Genomic DNA, 18,010 nt, shown 5'->3' with positions numbered 1-18,010 from the left:
TGTCGCTGGGTTCCCTGGGATGCGGGGGTCTTCGCCAGGCCTGAGGGGCTGCTCCGTCTCCGCCATCTTCCTGTGCTCCGGGAGTATCCAGTATGGCCTGCGTCCGGGGCTGGCTTGGCTCTCGCATCCCTGTGGCCAGTGGGAAGCCTGGCAGGAGAAGGGAGAGAGGAGGTGAGACCAGCTTGTGTCCCCTCCACCGGGGCCACTGGTGCCCCTGCGCAGGGTCTTGGCTTCCTGCACAGGCCTAAGGTACTCGAGCTGCTCGCTGCTCCGGCCTCCCTCAGGCCTCTGACATCAAGGCTCCTCAGCCTCCCACACCTTCGTGGAGACCCCTCCCCACATCCTCCCGCACGCTGACTACCCCGCACTTCTGTCCATGTTCAGTGGGAGAAGTCACGCCCTTCAGCCATGGCCTCTGCTCTCTCTAAGCACGACTGCAGGGATGGGGCCCTTGAAGGTGCTTCAGCAGAACCTGGGCCAGCTGCCGCTGGACGTCTTAGGCATCTCCTGTCCATGTTCTCGTTTAAAGTACCCAGCTACCGATAGGACCATGTCCATGCACCAGGTGGAGCATTTCTGGCTTAGCTGACACACAGTTGGATATACAGTTTGCAAATTTACTCATCGGCAGAAAAATAAGAGGCATGCTGAGCCAATGTGCCTTAGGCTGGCTTCACCTATGCAGGTGCCCGGGAAAGTCTCTGGTGCTCACCTGTGTTTCTCACTGTTCCCACCCCACTCCGATCCCCTGGATCTCCTCAAGAAGGTGGGAGAGACCAGGGCAAGAGATGGCGGTTCCCACCTGCCTGCCTCCCTGTCTGCACACATTCTTTCCACCCCAGCTGTGTCAGAGCAAAGGCGACACTCAGAACCGCAGAAGGGAAGGACTGGTAGTGGTCACCCCAGTCAGAGGGAGGCTCTGCTACCCCGGGGGCTGCCTGCCTGGTGTTGGGGACTAGCAATGATGTGGAACAAGGGACCAGTGAATAGCACAAGTATGAGCAGGAACAGCCCAGCTTTGTTCCCCCATCGCACTGAGATCTTGGCTTAAACCAAAACTGGATCCTGAACCAGTCGCTTACTGCAACGCCCTTTCATGAGAAAGTGACTCCTGACTGCAACTAACTTCTTGCTCCTCTTCCCAGGCACCTCCCCCTGGCCCCCCCAAAGTACCAAGACGCTCTCTCACATCAGACAGAAAGTCACTTTAACAGAAGAATTGTGATTTTTGGAATGTGTTTCTTAGACTCGTTCAAGAGGATTAAAACATCCCTTCGGTATGCATGTGGTTTAGGAAATCTCCTTCCACCGAATTACTGCAAAAACAGTGCTTTATGACTACTAAAATAAATGCTCAGTTTACATCAAAGAGAAAATATTCCAGATAAATATAATTTGGGTCATAGGATCAATTTAAAATAGCAATTCTTTTTTTTTAAAAAAAAATTTCCTTCAAAATACTGTTTGATGGTTCCTGCATTGCTAGGGTTTAGGAGGACAGAGGTCAAACCTGTCTTTGTCATGAAACGTGGTGCTTAGTCCCCTGATGGCCTGTCCTAGAGCCACGGGTGGCCATCCACGCAGGTGTGTGCCCTGATGCTGGTGGGGAGAGGGGGTGAAGGAAACTGAGAACTTGGGGAGCTGGGTTCTGCACCTGGATCCCAGGTAGCCATGTGAGCTGGACCGCTACGTCACCTTTCTCCCCTTGGAGGAAAAACACGTGGAGTACCAGTAGCTCTCCATGTTTTCTGGGAAAAAGTGTTTTTCAAAGAAATTCTGGTATGATTCTTGTTTATCAGTAAAAAATTGTTTATGTATGGAAAAAAGGCTTTCACTCACAAAGAAAGTCATATTAAAATTGTCTTAAACCCTCTTACCTAATTTCAATACAACTTTCTTTGTGAGTAAATATGTCAGTAGATACACAGTCTATTTAAGAGAAATAACAAGGATTATCCAATAGACACAAGGTATGTTGATATACAGAACTTACAGACACTGGACTCCCCATTCAAATCTTCATGGAGCATTTATAAAAACAAAAAGAAAATTGTAAATAAGATTCGGTAAGAGTGAATATTATATATTTCTAGTGATGCAATGACGTTGTCAATAAATACTAACTGTGGAGAAAAATGATGAAGCTTTAACCTTTGAAATTATGGAACCAACTTCAGAATCAAAGAGGAAGGTCAAGCCTGAGGTGGAGACTCCTTGGAAAATACCGACAAGGGGAATCTTCCAAATAAAAACCCATGACTTACTGACAAATCTGCACTCAGAGGAAAACAAAATTTAGAATAAAAATTCAGCTGTGAAGACAGAATGGGAAACAGGCACAAGAAAAGCAGAAGGAAAATTAATACAGTTGTTAAGTCAGAAAAACAAAATATAACAGAGTGGGTGCAAGTATCAGGGCTGACCCTCCAAGAGACAAGAACCACAGGAGGCTACACCAAGGAGCAGGCCAGGGGTGAGTGCCCAGACTTCCCGTCAGCCACGAGAGGGGTGGACAGCAGGTCCAGGAAAGCTGAGTGATCATGAGCCCCTGCAGGTATCTGTCCCAAACAGGGAGACTGCAAAGGACAGCCTGAGGTGACTACAAGCTGATGAGAGCAAAGGCCTTCATTCAGTTTCACAATCCGCATCTGCTCTTCTCAACGTGGAAGGAGAGTCGGACGACTCGGCCGTCACCTGGGGGAGCCTAGATGAAGACCCGTCCAACCAGACCAAGTTGCTCAGCACGGGACACTTTTTACACCTCGGCCACCTACAAACAAGATGGGAAAACCAAGTGCTGGGAAGTGGACTCTGATGAGACCATGAAAGGGGGACAGTGGTAGACAGTGTGGCCTCAGGGGAGAAAGGAAAGAAGCCAGGGGAGAGAGTGGGGGGGGAGGGCAAGCGAAAGTCCCCTGTGTTCAAATGCCGACCGACCGACCGACGGTAAGGACAAGGAGAATCTCGAAATACCACGATTCCACCCAGTCACGACTCCACCCTGTGGTCACAAAATACCACTTCCCCACCAGGGTGGTGATGTTCCACTCAGGGAAAAATGATCCAGGAGTTCGAGGCCAGCCTGGGCAGCCCAAGGAGATCCTGCCTCAAAGTGAAAAAGGCTGGGGAGTAGCCCAGTGGTAGAGCACCCCTGGGTCAAATCCCCCCAAATCCTGGGTTGAATTGCCACGAGAACAAGCCAACAGCCACAAGAAATCATCAAGGGCCCCTACAACTGCTGGGTAGAATTAAGGTGAGAAAGCATATTCCGTAGTCTCAGCACCAGCCCACTGACTGCGGGGACAGGCTGGCAGACATCAAGGCATCAAGAGTCATACCATCGGGTTTACGGGCCTCTTTTCCATTGCTGAGACAGAACACCCGACGCCAGGCGCTTTTCACAGCAGAGAGAACTATTTAGCCTATGGTTTTGGAGGCTGGAAGCTCAGATTGGGTGACCCCTTGTTCTGGCCTCTGGTGGAGGGCATCATGGAGGGAGCTTACCAGCAGGAGGGGACACGGCAGGTTCTAGAATTGAAATTTAAGCCAACTGAGGGCTTTAAACTAAAATGTTGCAATATTTTTCTTTGACAGAAAAAAAAAGAGAAGAAAATGATGGGATCTTACTGAAGAACTTCAGGAAAACTGGAGGTTACCAGTGATTTCATGAAAACGAAATTTTCCTGAAATAAATTCCTTCCAGAGTCAGACTGAGAAGATTTTTTTGAGACTTTCTGGTAGTTGCTACAAAATTGTGCTGGAAAAATAAAAAAAAAACAAAAAACAAAAAAACATCTAAGAGTTTTGAAAATGAAAGAGAAGTGGGAACGCAGAGCACTGGTGGGCCGTGCGTGTTTAGGGGGCATGGAGGTCGCACACGCGGACGGGCCAGCCCCGGTGTGTAGGTGAGCCTACGACACAGGGAAGCTCTCACCATGGGGCCTGGATGTTTATTTCTGAAAATTCTAATGTACACCTTGACCTCACTTTATATAAAAATGAGTTCCAAGTATATACACTTTTTACATTTGAAAATGAAATTTTAATGGAAAATATAGCTAAAGCAATTGTATTGGACTCGGGTGGTGGAGCACCGCCCTTGGACACGCCAGGCCCGGGTTCCATCCCCAGCATGGCAAAACCAGAAGCAGCAAATAAACAAGCAGCATCACCTGCCGTGGGTGTCTGCTAGTCTGTCAGTGAAGGGTTGGGGCGGGGGGTCGGTGGGAAGGCCCGGGAGGGCAGAGGGGTCGAGGAGCTCATGTGGGAAAATTGAACTGCTTTGTCAAAAGGCACTTCGAAGTTGGAAGAAAATCCCCCAAAGGAGAATGGTATTTTGAATCAAATTGACATAGAATGCTAGTGTAAGAACAAGGGATGTGTAACGAGGCAGAATTCACAAAGGACATTCACGGGGCTGTGGTGAAACAGGCAAAATGGCCCAAGAACCTGTGAAAAGATGGTGGACTGAGTGAGAGGCGTTAGGGTGAGACGGTTCCCTGCAGGATTGCTCTCAAGGTGAAGCCCCACACAAGGGACACCGGCACTGTCATCTTTGTGCTGTGCTCACCTTTGAGCTGGAGTCCCACCCGGACACGCTTCCCTGTTTACCCCACAGCAGCCAACGCTGGGGCCGGTCCCAGCCACGGGGACAGTGATCCTGCCGTGAAAACGGTGACCTGGATGGGGATTATTGACAAACATGATGTGGCGTGTTCCGTTGAGACGTTACATGACAGAACAGCACAGTTATGCAAAATTGCCACATGCATGTCCATATCTGACCCACGTCTGCATCCCTCTCTGTGCAGAGGGGGAGAGTGGCTGGACACCTCGTGGATGTGACCCAGGTGAGAGCAACAGGACAGCTCCCCACTTTTCACTTCTTTGCGTTGATTGAAGTTGTTTATTAATTTTTATCCAGGAATGAATTATTCCAATAGCTAAAGATGGAAATAACCTGTTTCCTTTGAAGGATGAACAAAGAAGCAAACTATAAAAATATACACAATGGAATATTATTCTGCCTTAAAAAGGAAGGAACTCCTAGCTTGCTGTTATAATGGGGCCCCTACAAAATGAAACTCCTCAAATTATTTTCCTCTCCTGCATCTCCTGATGACACCTCAGCTTCCTCACGCCGATGGACCCTGGAAAACTGTCCTCAAAGCCTGGGCATGCACCAGCGAAGGTCAAAAGCTGGAATGATATCTCTGACTCGCACGGTTTGCCTGAACACATGTATGTGTGTTCACCAGGTTTTATTCCTGTAAACGTGACATTTCTGTAGGAGGTGCAGAGGTAGCTTGGCTGCCTTTCTAGTTTAGGCCAAACTGTGATCAAATTCATTATCCCTTCTTATATCACTTTATTTTGTTTCTGATGCAGGGGGATGGCCAAATCCAGCCTGCCCACACCAGCAGGGCTGCTGACCTCGGGTGCCCGTAGCACTGCCACATGGCCCACCCTGAGGAGATTGTACAATAATTAAAATCAAGTATTAATAAAGGGGATCATTCAAACTAAAAATCTTCTTCTCATCAAAATAAACAATCTGTGAGGTGAACAGAGAGCCTACATCTCGGGAGCAAATCTTTACCCCTCACACATCAGATAGAGCACTAATCTCTGGGGTATATAAAGAACTCAAAAAGCTAAGCAACAAAAACCCCCAAATAATCCAATCAATCAATGGGCCAAGGACCTGAACAGACACTTCTCAGAAGAGGATATATAATCCATCAACAAATATATGAAAAAAATGTTCATCATCACTAGCAATTAGAGAAATGCAAATCAAAACTAAGATTTCATCTCACTCCAGTCAGAATGACAGCTATTAAGAATACGAACAACAATAAGTGTTGGAGAGGATGTGGGGAAAATCATACACTGCTGGTGGGACTGCAGATTGGTGCAGCCAATCTGGAAAGCAGTATGGATATTCCTTGGAAATCTGGGAATGAAACCACATTTTGACCCAGCTATCCCTCTCCTCGGGCTATACCCAAAGGGCTTAAAAACAGCATACTACAGGGATACAGCCACATCAATGTTTATAGAAGCCCAATTCATAATAGCTAAACTGTGGAACCAACCTAGATGTCCTTCAGTAGATGAATGGATAAAGAAAATGTGGTATATATACACAATGGAATATTTCTCAGCAATAAAAGAGAATAAAATCATGACATTTGCAGGTAAATAGATGAAGCTGGAGAAGATAATGCTAAGTGAAGTTAGCCAATCCCCCAAAACCAAATGCTGAATGTTTTCTCTGTTATAAGGAGGCTGATTCATAGTGGGGTAGGGACGGGGAACATGGGAGGATTAGACGAACTCTAGATAAGCAAAGGGGTGGGAGGGGAAGGGAGGGGCAGGGGGTAGGAAAGACGGTGGAATGAGATGGACGTCGTTACCCTGAGTGCATGTATGAAGACATGAATGGTGTGATCATACTTTGTACAAGCAGAGACATGAAAATCTGTGCTCTCTGTGTGTAATATGAACTGTGACTCATTCTGCCATCATACATAACAAACTATAATAAAAAAATACAAACAAATGTATTATCAAATTTTTCTCATGAAAACAGGGAGAAAACTAGGGAGTGAGTGGCCCGAGGAGGTCACTTACAATTCAGCCTTACATGTCAACTCAAAGTAAAGAACCTGGGAGAGACGGCGCTGGAGAGGGGGACGGGAGGTCGGTCGGCAGGGCCGGCGCTGAGCAGGCCGAGGAGGACCCTCTCCCCGTCGAGTCTCCAGGGCTCGACCCTCCTTCTCCTGGAGCAGAGAGACCCTCCCACGTGGAGACCACCTTCTCAACAGCCTCCTCACAGAAGGTGCCTGGGCTGCAGCTGCTTCTCCAGGACGGCAGGGGGCGTGCCCTGCGGCCCCCAGAGGTCTGCAGAGGGCACAGGTAGGGCACTGCGCATCCCCCCGCGAGAGTGAATGCAGGAATTGAGGTCCCGTGGCTTAATTTGGGGAGCCTTTTACAAAAGAATAAACTCCCAGGGAGCTGTGGAGGGGCTGGCTGAGGTTCTCATGATGGGACCCCCAGACGGCAAAGGCTGGGGCTGCCCTTGGCTTCCCAAGGGGCGTCGTAGGCTGCGTTTCTCACCAGCGGGATGCGGGAAAGAGCGTCCAGCATTTTACTTGACCTAACGAGCAGCTGCGCTTCCTCTGATGTGAGAAGTGGTCAAGAGGTGCTGAACAAGTGGGGCTGGGGCCACCCTGGCTCGAGTTCTGCTTTGGGGCTTTTGGGTGCTTCCGTCTGGGCTCCGTCCGTCCTTCCCTCCCACCATGCAAACTCCTGAGCTCCAGAGACCCATGGTCCTCCCATCTCACCCTTCCAGGAGTGGAACTTCTAGTCAGCCAGGGCACTGGGCTGCTTGTCCTTTACAAGGGAATCTGGAGAGGGTGGCCTGCAGGGTTCCCCATCGAGGTGCACTCAGCTCCCCGTGGCCTCCCAAAGCCCTCTCGTTGACCCTCCAATTTTTTTCTAATTCAACCAGAATAACTATGAAAAGCAGGCTCTCTGTCCTCCTGGGACTTCTGCGTGGGCAAACTGCAGTGAACACAGAGTGCCTTCAAAATAGGACGTGCCACCGAGGGGGGCTTGGTCTCCATGGATGCCCGCTGTGGCGACCCCAGGGGTGGCGTGCAGCATCCCAGGGCTTGGTGACTGAGGGGCTGGAGACAGAGCCTTCCCACAGCCAACTGTGGCCCAGACACAAAGGTAGGAAAGAGGAATATCAGGTACCGGAGAGCATCCAACGCCCAGGTCACTGGAAAAGGGTGACTCATAGTCACATGGAGCAGCCGCCTGCGTGTGTCTTTGAGCCAAGTCAACTGACCACAGAGAAGCAAAACACAGGACCCGCAGGGGACCGAGTCGTAAAACTGGCCTTTGTTTTTCATTCCACAGAATTCCCTCTCCCCTGTGTGGTTCCCAGCTATTTTCACATGGTCTCCGTGGAAAGGAAAATAAATCGGATCCCGCTGCGTCTACTAAAAGGGCCACTTTCTTCAGTCACTTAACTTGATCTTAGCAATAACATCCTGTAAAATAAAATAGAATTGTTAAGAAATGAACAAAAATGTGTGAGGAATCGCCACATATGGATAATGTCACGGAGAAGAGGTGTCTCTGGAGAAGGGTCTGAGGAGTTTCCAGGGCAGAGGAGATCCAGCTCAGCACCAGCAGGGCTCTTGGCACACGTGATGAAAAAGAGTTTCAGCAGGAGCAGACAAAGGCCCAGACAGAGAATGAGGGTCACTTAGGAAGGTAGACACACCTTCAAGGGAGAGTGGGCCATCTGCAGAGCCCGAAGCCCTGCCTTGGGTGCTAGGGGCCATATTTATAGAAGGGCCGTCTCAGGGGCTGGGTGGAGGAGGTGCTGCACAGTTTTGTGCAACCTTTCCCTGCACTAGTGTATTTCCCTCATTTTACAAGGGCATGGCCAAGGACATGGCCAAGGACATGGACAAGGACATGGGCAAGGGCATGGGAAAGGACATGGGCGGGGGTATGAGCAAGGACATAGGCAAGGGCATGGGCAAGGACATGGACAAGGACATGGGCAAGAGTATGGGCAAAGACATGGACAAGGGTATGGGAAAAGACATGGGCAAGGACATGGGCAAAGGTATGGGCAAGGACATGGCCACAGACATGGACAAGGACATGGACAAGGAGATAGGCAAGGGCATGGGCAAGGACATGGGCAAGGACATGGGCAAGGACATGGCCAAGGGCATGGGCAAGGACATGGGCAAGGGCATGGACAAGGGCATGGGCAAGGGCATGGGCAAGGGCAATTGCTCAAGATTTACAACTAAGCTTTCTACATATCAATGGCCTGTGGGTGTTTCCTTTAGGATTCAGCGTTTCTCTCTCTTTATCCTAAATCCCTATCTCAAGAAATGAAAATTTCCTGGGAAGGTAGAATAACTGTGGCTCTCACAACCTAGTGTCACAGTACGTGATTCAAAACCAACAAACTGTAAGGAGAGAATTATGACATTACAACAGTAGGATTTGTGCTTCAGTCAGTAACAGGTAGAAGCAGCAGCAGAAAAAGTCAATAACATATCTGAGCACCATGAGACTCTGACTCAGCAGATGCCGAAGTCTGCCACTAGCAACTGGCATCCAAAACCTGTTGGCATCACTGAATTGTGCACATAAAGACAGCTACAATGACAAATTTTATCTTATTTTTATTACTGTTGTGGGGGATTTTTTCTGACTCATCACTAGGATCATGGCTGAGGTTCCTCTACAAAAGGCAGATTAACAACAGAAAAGCATATAGACTTATTTAATTAAAAAAATTGTGGGTCACAGTGGTTGTCTTTATAAATGTTATGGTTTGGATGGGAGGGGTCCCCCAAAAGCTCATGTGAGACAACGCAAGAAGGTTTAGAGTGAAATGATGGGGTCGTGAGAGTCTTGACCTAATCAGTGATTCAGTCCACTTAGTGGGCTAACTGGGTGGGGGCTGGAGGCGGAGGGCCCTGGGAGCAGAGTGTGCCTTTGTCACAATTTGTTCTTGGTGAGAGGAACTCTCTCTGCTTCCTGGTGCCATGTCCCCAGCTGCTCTCCTCCCCAGACCCTTCCACCGTGATGTTCTGCCTCATAGTGGGCCCAGAGCTATGGAGTCGGCCAACCAAGGACTAGGGCCTCTGAGACTGAGAGCCAAGGTGAGCCTTCCTCCTCTGATTGTTCTTGTTAGGACTTCTGGTTCCAGCAAAAATCTAAGACGATAGGAAGTGAAGCACCAAAGTAAAAGGGAGGTGAGCATCTTTCAGCTGAGGTTTGCAAAAGACCATGCAAAGGAGGGTCTGAGAGAGGTACTGGCGGAGAGCTGCAGCCTGGCAGCTTCTGTGCCCGCAGAGGCCAGGATGATCCTTCCCCAAGGGGCAGAGGGCAGCTCTGGAATGTGGTCAGGGTTGGGGAGAAGGTGGGGAAAGTCCGGGTCACCTTTGGGAGTTTCAGGGACTGCTGTGGAGAAGGTGAGTGGAAGGTGGGACAGACCCTCCTGCCAAGGTGCTGCACTGGGCGTGGCTGTCCTGAGCCACAGTAAACAAAGAACAACGCACGTGGAACAGCACACTGCCGACTGGACTAGACTCAGCAAATCCCAACCAGAGAACCAGGTCTCCTGCTGCTCAGTGCATTCAGCCACACACCTGCAATTTCAAATTAACAATAAAATGGAGAGCCAAAGAGATCTGTGTCTCCCCAACATGTCTGGAGACTGAGAGGCACACTTAAAAATATTTCAAATATAAATATATGTGTGTGTGTAAGTGTGTGTGTATAGAGAGAGAAGGGTTAGAGAGAGAAGGATAAAGGGAGAGAGAGGGGAAGGAAGGAATCATAACAGAAATTAGAATATATTTAGAAGAACATATAAATTCCAGGGCAACACTTGTGGACTACCCTTAAATCAGCCAACAGACAGAAATCCATGGCCTTGGAATGCATGCCTGGAATGCACGCCTGGGCAAGGACACCTCTGCTGGCTTTCTCTGGTTTCTGCACAGTCCCAGCCCCTGAGCTACCAGTGGAGTATGGTGAGGTGGGAGTCCTTTTCCTTTGTCGTCACCATATCTCACTCCCCACATCCCTGGTTATTATAACTGCTGTATTAGCTCCTTCAAGTTGGAGCTAATTCTCTCCCACCCAAAAGATAACAAAAGTCCCCCATTTCCTGGGAGGGACAAAGGTCGAGTTCCTGGGAAACCAGAGAGACAGAATCACCCTGCTGTCCCCTGTGGTCTAGCTTGCTTCCTGCTGTTCACAGGAGGAAGGGGGAGCCTCGGATTGAACACCGATGTCCTCACTCCCCTGAGGCATTGTGGATGTTCCCTGGGAGAGAAGGACCCCGGCCCTCACACCAGTAGCAGGTGTGGCTCTTTTGCCTATTTCTGGTCACCTCCAAGTCGGCATTCCATCAAGAGTGCAGGACTGGAGCAGACTCTGCCAAGACGCTGGCTGTGCCCTCCACCCCACAGGACAATGCCTTGATCTCCACAGTTCTGGGCTTAACAACTGTTTTCTAAAGGAAAAGAAATAATAAAGAACTAATGGTTTGAGAATCAAACTCAATAATTTTGAAAGAGGGAAAAAAATGACTGATTTCAAGACAAGGAGACTAGAAAAAATAAAAGCAGAAATTAATGAAATGAAAATGTACTCAACAAACTTTTTGAGAAACCTGAGCAGATAGGAGAAAGCATTATGCCTATAGTGTGGATAGAATGGTGACTGAGCACCGGGAGTCACTGTCACCAGAAGACCTGGCAACAGCAATGTAGAGGAGGAAAAGATGGTCGGCTGACTCCACGGCTCTAGGCCCCACGTGAGGCAGAACATCATGGCGGCAGGATGTGTGGAGGAGAACAGTTCTGGACCTACCAATCAGAAAGCAGAGAGAGAGCTGTGCTCACCAGGGACAGAATGTAAACAGCGAAGGCACAGCCCCAGTGCCCAGCTCTTCCAGCACACCCTATCTGGGCACAGTCACCACCCAGTTAATCTATACCAGTGGACTAATCCACTGGATTAGGTTAGCTGTCTCATGATCTAATCAATCCACCTCAGAAAGTTTTGGGGGATACCTCACTTCCAAACCCTAACAACCATTTAGTTCTTTTTGAGTTTACTTTGTCAAGACTCTTAATAAGGAACTTCAGATTGGACCTTAAAACCTTCTCAAGACAAGGGCTTACCATAAGACTCTCCGCCCTCTTGAGGTCCCTCAGGTGTCCCAAGTGCCTGGGCCTTGCAGAAAGTGAGCTTGCTTGCTCAGCTGTAGGGCCGGGAACCCTGCAGGTTGGGCATCAGGCCTGCTTTCTGGGTCAGTGGGCCTCACCGAGTCAGCTCAGTAACGCTCCTGTCATACACGGCTGGGAGTATCACTCTCCAATACAACATTCTGTCAGTCTTGGTGACGGAAGCAACAGTTCCAGTTGCTGGCTGTTACGGGAAGAACAGGCCGTCAGGGAGCTGTGTGGGTTGTGGATTGCTGTCCAGCAAGACACCAGCGTCTTTGTGCTCTGAAGAGACCAGGAGGCAGAAGACCACAGCCGTGTCAGCTTTGCTTACAAAGGTGGAGCCTTCCACAGTTCTTTTAGGTTAGAAGTTGCTTCAGATAAAAGAGAAAAATTTCCCTTAAATGTGCAAAAACATTAAAAAATAGCAATGTTTCAAACATGAAGTCTTCAATATTGCAATATCTCCACTAGCTTACTCAGACTGGTGTAATCAATTCTTATTTTTGCTAACTCTTGGATTAGCAGTTTTATGGACTCATCCATTTTTTTTCTTTAGAGTCCTGGAAATCCCCACCCTGGCCAGGGGTTTGATCTCAGAGTTACCCTAAACTGCACCCATCAGAGCCTTCTCCATAAATTTCCTTAGAGACAGCATTTTCTGATCATGGCTGCTTGCAAAATTTTTAGTAAGGCATCAGATTAAAGCAATAATTGTCAATGAAAGAAGACTCAGAATGGCCCTGGTTAAAGGTCTGATGAGAGATCATCATAAAGCAATTAATAATGCAATTAATTGAATGACATTTTAACTGGACAGGCCAGATTATGGGAATGTCACTGTTTCTGAAACACTTATGATACCGAACGAGGGCTTGCTGGCCAATGTGCATAGAGCCCAGTTCTATGGCACAAGTTGGTGCACCCCCCCAGAAAAAAAAAACCCAACCCCCCCCCAAACCTCTTTATTGCAAGATTGTTTGGCAAGGAGGCCAGGATCTGTGGAGAAATGAGCTCAAAGCTTCTTCCTGGAGGTTGGAAGTGGAAGACTTATAGGAAGGTCGAGGGTTGTTGACTGGATGGAGGGAAGGGGACATTTTGGGTTCCTTTGTGCAGGAATAGATGGCCAGCATGCCTCCTCCCAGGTCACTTATTTCCTCTTGATGTGGAATTATCACATTCCGCCTGGGGATTTGGAGCTTGGGATGTCGGAAGCTCCTGAGCCAGTGAGTGGGCAGCTCTGCATGGCCCCTCTCCAAAGGCTGCTTTCAGACAGTCCTCAGGGGACGGTGGAGGCTTGGAAAACAGTGTCAGCACTTCCTGCTTCAGGGAGTCATGTGGGCTGTGTGCACGCCCAGCTTTCACTGGGTTAACAGCAGAAGGGAGAGCAAGGGCCTCACCTGGTAAGGCAGCCTGTGACAAATCCCACAAGCCAATATTCAACAGCTCTCTTTTCTTAGGGGAAAGAGCAAATTCTTTTGAAATTTTCTAGGGACCCTCTGGAAAATCCCAGTCAGCTAAAGGCCAAAATGATTTTATTTAGAATTTGATTTGGGGAAGAAAATGTCAAAAGGTTTAAAACACATGATTAAATAGGTCCACAATAGCCCTGCGGTCACTGAGTTACCCGTTTGACCCAAGTGATGATAGGGTGACTTCAACGGCAAAGACAAAAGTCACAAAATTGTTTTTTTAAAAAAGAAAACTAAGAGCACACCTTACTATTTTTAATAAAGGAGGCTCAGTTTTTGGAATCTGATGATGACAATATAAAGTATGGGAAATCATGCTGATAAAACACAATCGTTTTTTCTGGGTGGATCTCTCAAATGGTAAAGAAAAACTTGTGACAATCTCTTATCATGAACAGACTAATTATCCAAGAAAATTTACTTTAGCAAAGAAAATTCTAAATTCACATCAGTTTACTTTTAATATTAATGTTCATCTTTAAACCCTCACCATAAAACCATTCAGTTTTAGCCAACTGGCCGCTGAGGGTACTCTCTCCCCACTCTTTTTCCACCTTAGAATGACCTCTAAGGTAGGAAAAAGTCCTCTTATTCAACAATAAAACACTGCCTTTTATGTTATAACTTTCCTTACCAAACAAACAAAATTCTACTTTCTTGTTTTTCTTATTTCTAGTGGTTTTATAATGTATTGATTAGAATTCTTAACTTCACATCAACCTTATTAGTAACTTCTAATGAAATCTAGGAAGTAAGCAATTATGAACTGTGTACCCCAAGTGCTCCATCCTGAGGACTTTAACCAGGACTGTGCTTGGCCTGCAGCATCCAGTGGGTTACTAAAAGCAGGATAAAAAGTTGGCCTCTCTGCCTGCCTTTGGCATGTTTCTCCTTTGCTTTGAATCAGTCGCCTTGGATTCTAGGAACAACAGGGCTAATCCATAAAGTTGAAACAGGCAACAGCCCCTTTCTCCACAATCAACCCATCCTGGGACAATGACCCAGTGTGGCTAAGACTGCTTGCCTGCATGTAATCAGGCCCCGACTCTGTAATCTGGGGGCACATGTTAGAACCCCCAAGATGGCGTTGGAAACACAGGTTCCTCTGTGCTGCCAGCACAGCCGTGGTGATTAAAGGCTTTTCTCCATTACCTTTCCCATTTACCTGGTTGGTTGGGACCCTCTGATTTGGGGCTCTGGCTGAGGAGTCCAGGATTGCTAGCCCACATCCTATCTCATGGAAATTTGATGAGACTGGACAAAGCTCTTTGTTATCTCAATTATTTTCTGTTTATTATTTTTATAACATGTGAGTGTGAAGCAAGGACTTAAAATTCAAAAGCCTATGAAAACAAGCACATTTCTTTTTGCTCTGCTTGATATGTAGAAAGTCACAGTCACTTACATACTTTAATCTTATTTTGGGGTTGATTTGACAATTTTTATAATTTTAACATCCGGGAGCGGTAACAAAAGCTTATTTGAATGGTAAACCCAAGCAGAATCAAAGTGGTGTGTCTGCATTGTATTCAATGCTGACGATTCTGAAAGTGAGTCTATTTTTCACTAAGACAACAATGTTATTTTTTTACCAAAAATCTTGCACATCACGTGAAGATGAAAAGCCACGGGCCAGCTCTTATTTTTGTGAGAGAATAGCTAATTTATATAAGCACTTCTTTTTTCCTTAAGCCAATTAGTGTTCTTTTATAAATTACTTTTGGCAAAATAATCTGGATGTTAAAAAACACCACACGACATAACATATGTGTATATTCACATATACAGACACACACACTCCTGGCAATACTGAAATTTTAAACTCCAGATGGAAACCAAACGTGTACCTATCAAACGTGTATCAACCAAAGCCAACAAGGCTTTTACAGTTTGTGCCATGGGACCTAGGCAGTCCCTCCATGGACTTTGAGGGTCCCCCTCTGAAGGTGCACAGCTGTTCCCTAAGAAGCCCACCATCTGGTGGTGGTAGGAAGGACACTAACTCTAAGTGGCACACAGCCACGCATTCTTGGCTTTCCTAGCCTGATTACAGATATCCTTCTGATATCTGTTTCGCTATGATGTTTAAACTGATTCTGGTGTCAGAGAGGGTCACAGCAAGAGTGCAAGAAAGGAACTAAAAAACAGAAAATGGCACATTGGCAGTAGTATGTCCTACCCTATCCATTATTGCTCTGAATGTAAACAGATTAAAATACCAGACAAAAGACTAAGCGGCCAAATGGATCAAATAACAAGGTCCAGCTATGTGCACCTTACAAAAGACTCGCAGGACCTTGGAGGACATGAGGTGGAGAGCTAAGCCACAGAGAAGGGTGTTTCATGTGACGGGAACTGAAGCTGAGGGCTGGTTCTGCACACAGCTAACTAGCTGGAGAGACTAACAGGCCATGTTGTGATGATAAGGGGTCCATTCACCCAGAGGGCAGGACAATTCCAGATGCCTGTGTGTCCAACCTTGGGGCGTATGAATATATAATACCAGTGTTAATAGAATGGAGGGGGAAAGGTGCAGTACAGTGACACTAGGGACTTCAGCCCCTCTCTCAATAATGGACAGATCTTCCAGACAGAAAATCAATATGGAAACTCTGGGCTTGAACCACAGTGCGCAGTCGCACAATGCCAAATGTTGGCATGGTTGCCTGTAGCAACATCAGGTGGCAAGGCCACTGTGAAGGCAGCTAGGAAATTCCTTGCAAAGTAAGTGTAAGTGTATCATATCACAGGCTTATAATATCACATGCTCACCGTATCACAGGCTCATCATATCACATGCTTACCATATCACAGGCTCACCATATCACATGCTTAGCATATCATACGCTCACTGAGTCATATGTGCAATGTGTCATAAGCTCACTTCATCATATGTGTGACACATCACATGCTTACTGTATTCGTGTAACTGCCATATGCCATACTATAAGTGTACAACAACTTTTGGGCACATAGCACTTGCCCACCATACCACAAACTTAAGCTTACCTACCATAAGCACGCTTTACCAAAAGTCATATGATCACCATCTCCTAAGCCTGCCATGTGATGAGCTGCCCCTGTGTGCTTCCCTAGGGTGAGCTCACCATCTCCTAACCCTGCCACATAATGAGCTGCCCCATGTGCTCCCCCTAGGGTGAGCACACCATGTCCCCAGCCTGTCATATGATAAGTTCCTTTCCTGTATGCTCACCCTACCTGAGCCCACCATGTGATCGTGACATCATTGATAGCCAAATGAGTCGATGTTGTTTACACAGGAATGTTTACAGCAGCTTCATTCATTATCGTCTCAAACTGCAAAGAATCAAGATTTACTTTTGTGCAAGAACAAAAAAAACATTTACATATTTGTATAATTCAGTATTATTGATGATAAGAAGAAGAGGTCCTTTAAGCCACTCTTGGATGTGGCAGAGCCCTGGCCCTGTGGGTGCCAAGTGGAACTCACAGGTCTGAAAAGGCGGCAGCAGTGTGGTTCCAACTTCCTGCACTCTGGAAGAGGCCGAGCCACAGAAACAGTGAGGGATTCGGGGCTGTGGGGATTGGAGGGTGGGGGTGAGGACAGGTGGTGCAGAGAGCATCCCAAGGGCAGCAGATCGATTTGGTACGACACTACAATGGTGGACACGTGACATTATGCATTTCCAAAACTCATAGAGTTTTCCAAGGGAAAAGAGAATGGTCCAGGCAACCAGAGAAAAATGACACGTTACACATAGCAACACAAATTAAGAGGTACATCAGGTTTCTTATCAGAAACTGACATGTTTAACATGGTAAGAGGAAACAGTGTTAATGCAGAAATTCATGGTCAGAGAAAGAGTCTTTCAAAAATGAAAGTGGGAGAAAGATTTTCTAGATAAATGCTGAGGGGTGAGGGGCAGAGTAGAAATGCAGTAGACTAGGCAATGGGGACTGGAGAGAAGGGAGAGGAGGCGCAGAGGAAAGACAATGAGTGCATCTGACATAGTTCTCCCATGTACACATGTGAACCCCACACAGTGAATCCCACCACCATGTACATCCAGAAGAATGGGGTCCTAACTAGGAAAAGGTGTACTCCATGCTTGTGTAGTTATGTCAAAATGGAATCTGATGCCATGGATAACTACAAAGAACCAATAACAAAGAAGTTGAGAGAATTGATTATTAGTAGGCCTAGGCGTCAAAATAAAATTAATTACTCAGATATAAGGGATATATCATATTGGATATAAAATTTTGAATTCATTCAAAATAATGGAAAACATAAGTTAATTTAAAAATACATTTGTCTTACTTGTAATGACTTTTAAAAGTGATCGATCCAGCTAGGATAAAATAAGCTCACCGCTGCCTTCTTCTCCCATTGATAAAACTAAACTTCTGATCAAAATACAAAAGTCAGTTATCTGTCACTAAGAGAGAAGCAACCACAGGCAGATTTTGAAGGAAAATTAAAACATAAAAACCAATTAATATGACAGGTATGTTTCTTATTTTCCCTCTCCTTTTATTTTTGTATGGTCAAATTGCTCAAAATTGAAGATAATCTGGAAAACAGTACCCCAAAAGTTTATATAAGAGATAATTCAAATGACCCCAATTTCTCTTCAGGAACCCCAAGGGACAGACAATAGTGGGAAACATCTTCCAAATGGTCACAGTGAAAAACTTTCCACCAGAATTCTATACCCAGCAAAAATACCGTTTGGGAAGGAAGGTGAAATAAGCATGTTATAAAAATTCAAA

This window comes from Urocitellus parryii (genome assembly GCF_045843805.1).
Source record: "Urocitellus parryii isolate mUroPar1 chromosome 13 unlocalized genomic scaffold, mUroPar1.hap1 SUPER_13_unloc_14, whole genome shotgun sequence".
Lineage (NCBI taxonomy): Eukaryota > Metazoa > Chordata > Mammalia > Rodentia > Sciuridae > Urocitellus > Urocitellus parryii.
This window is presented reverse-complemented; position numbering follows the sequence as displayed.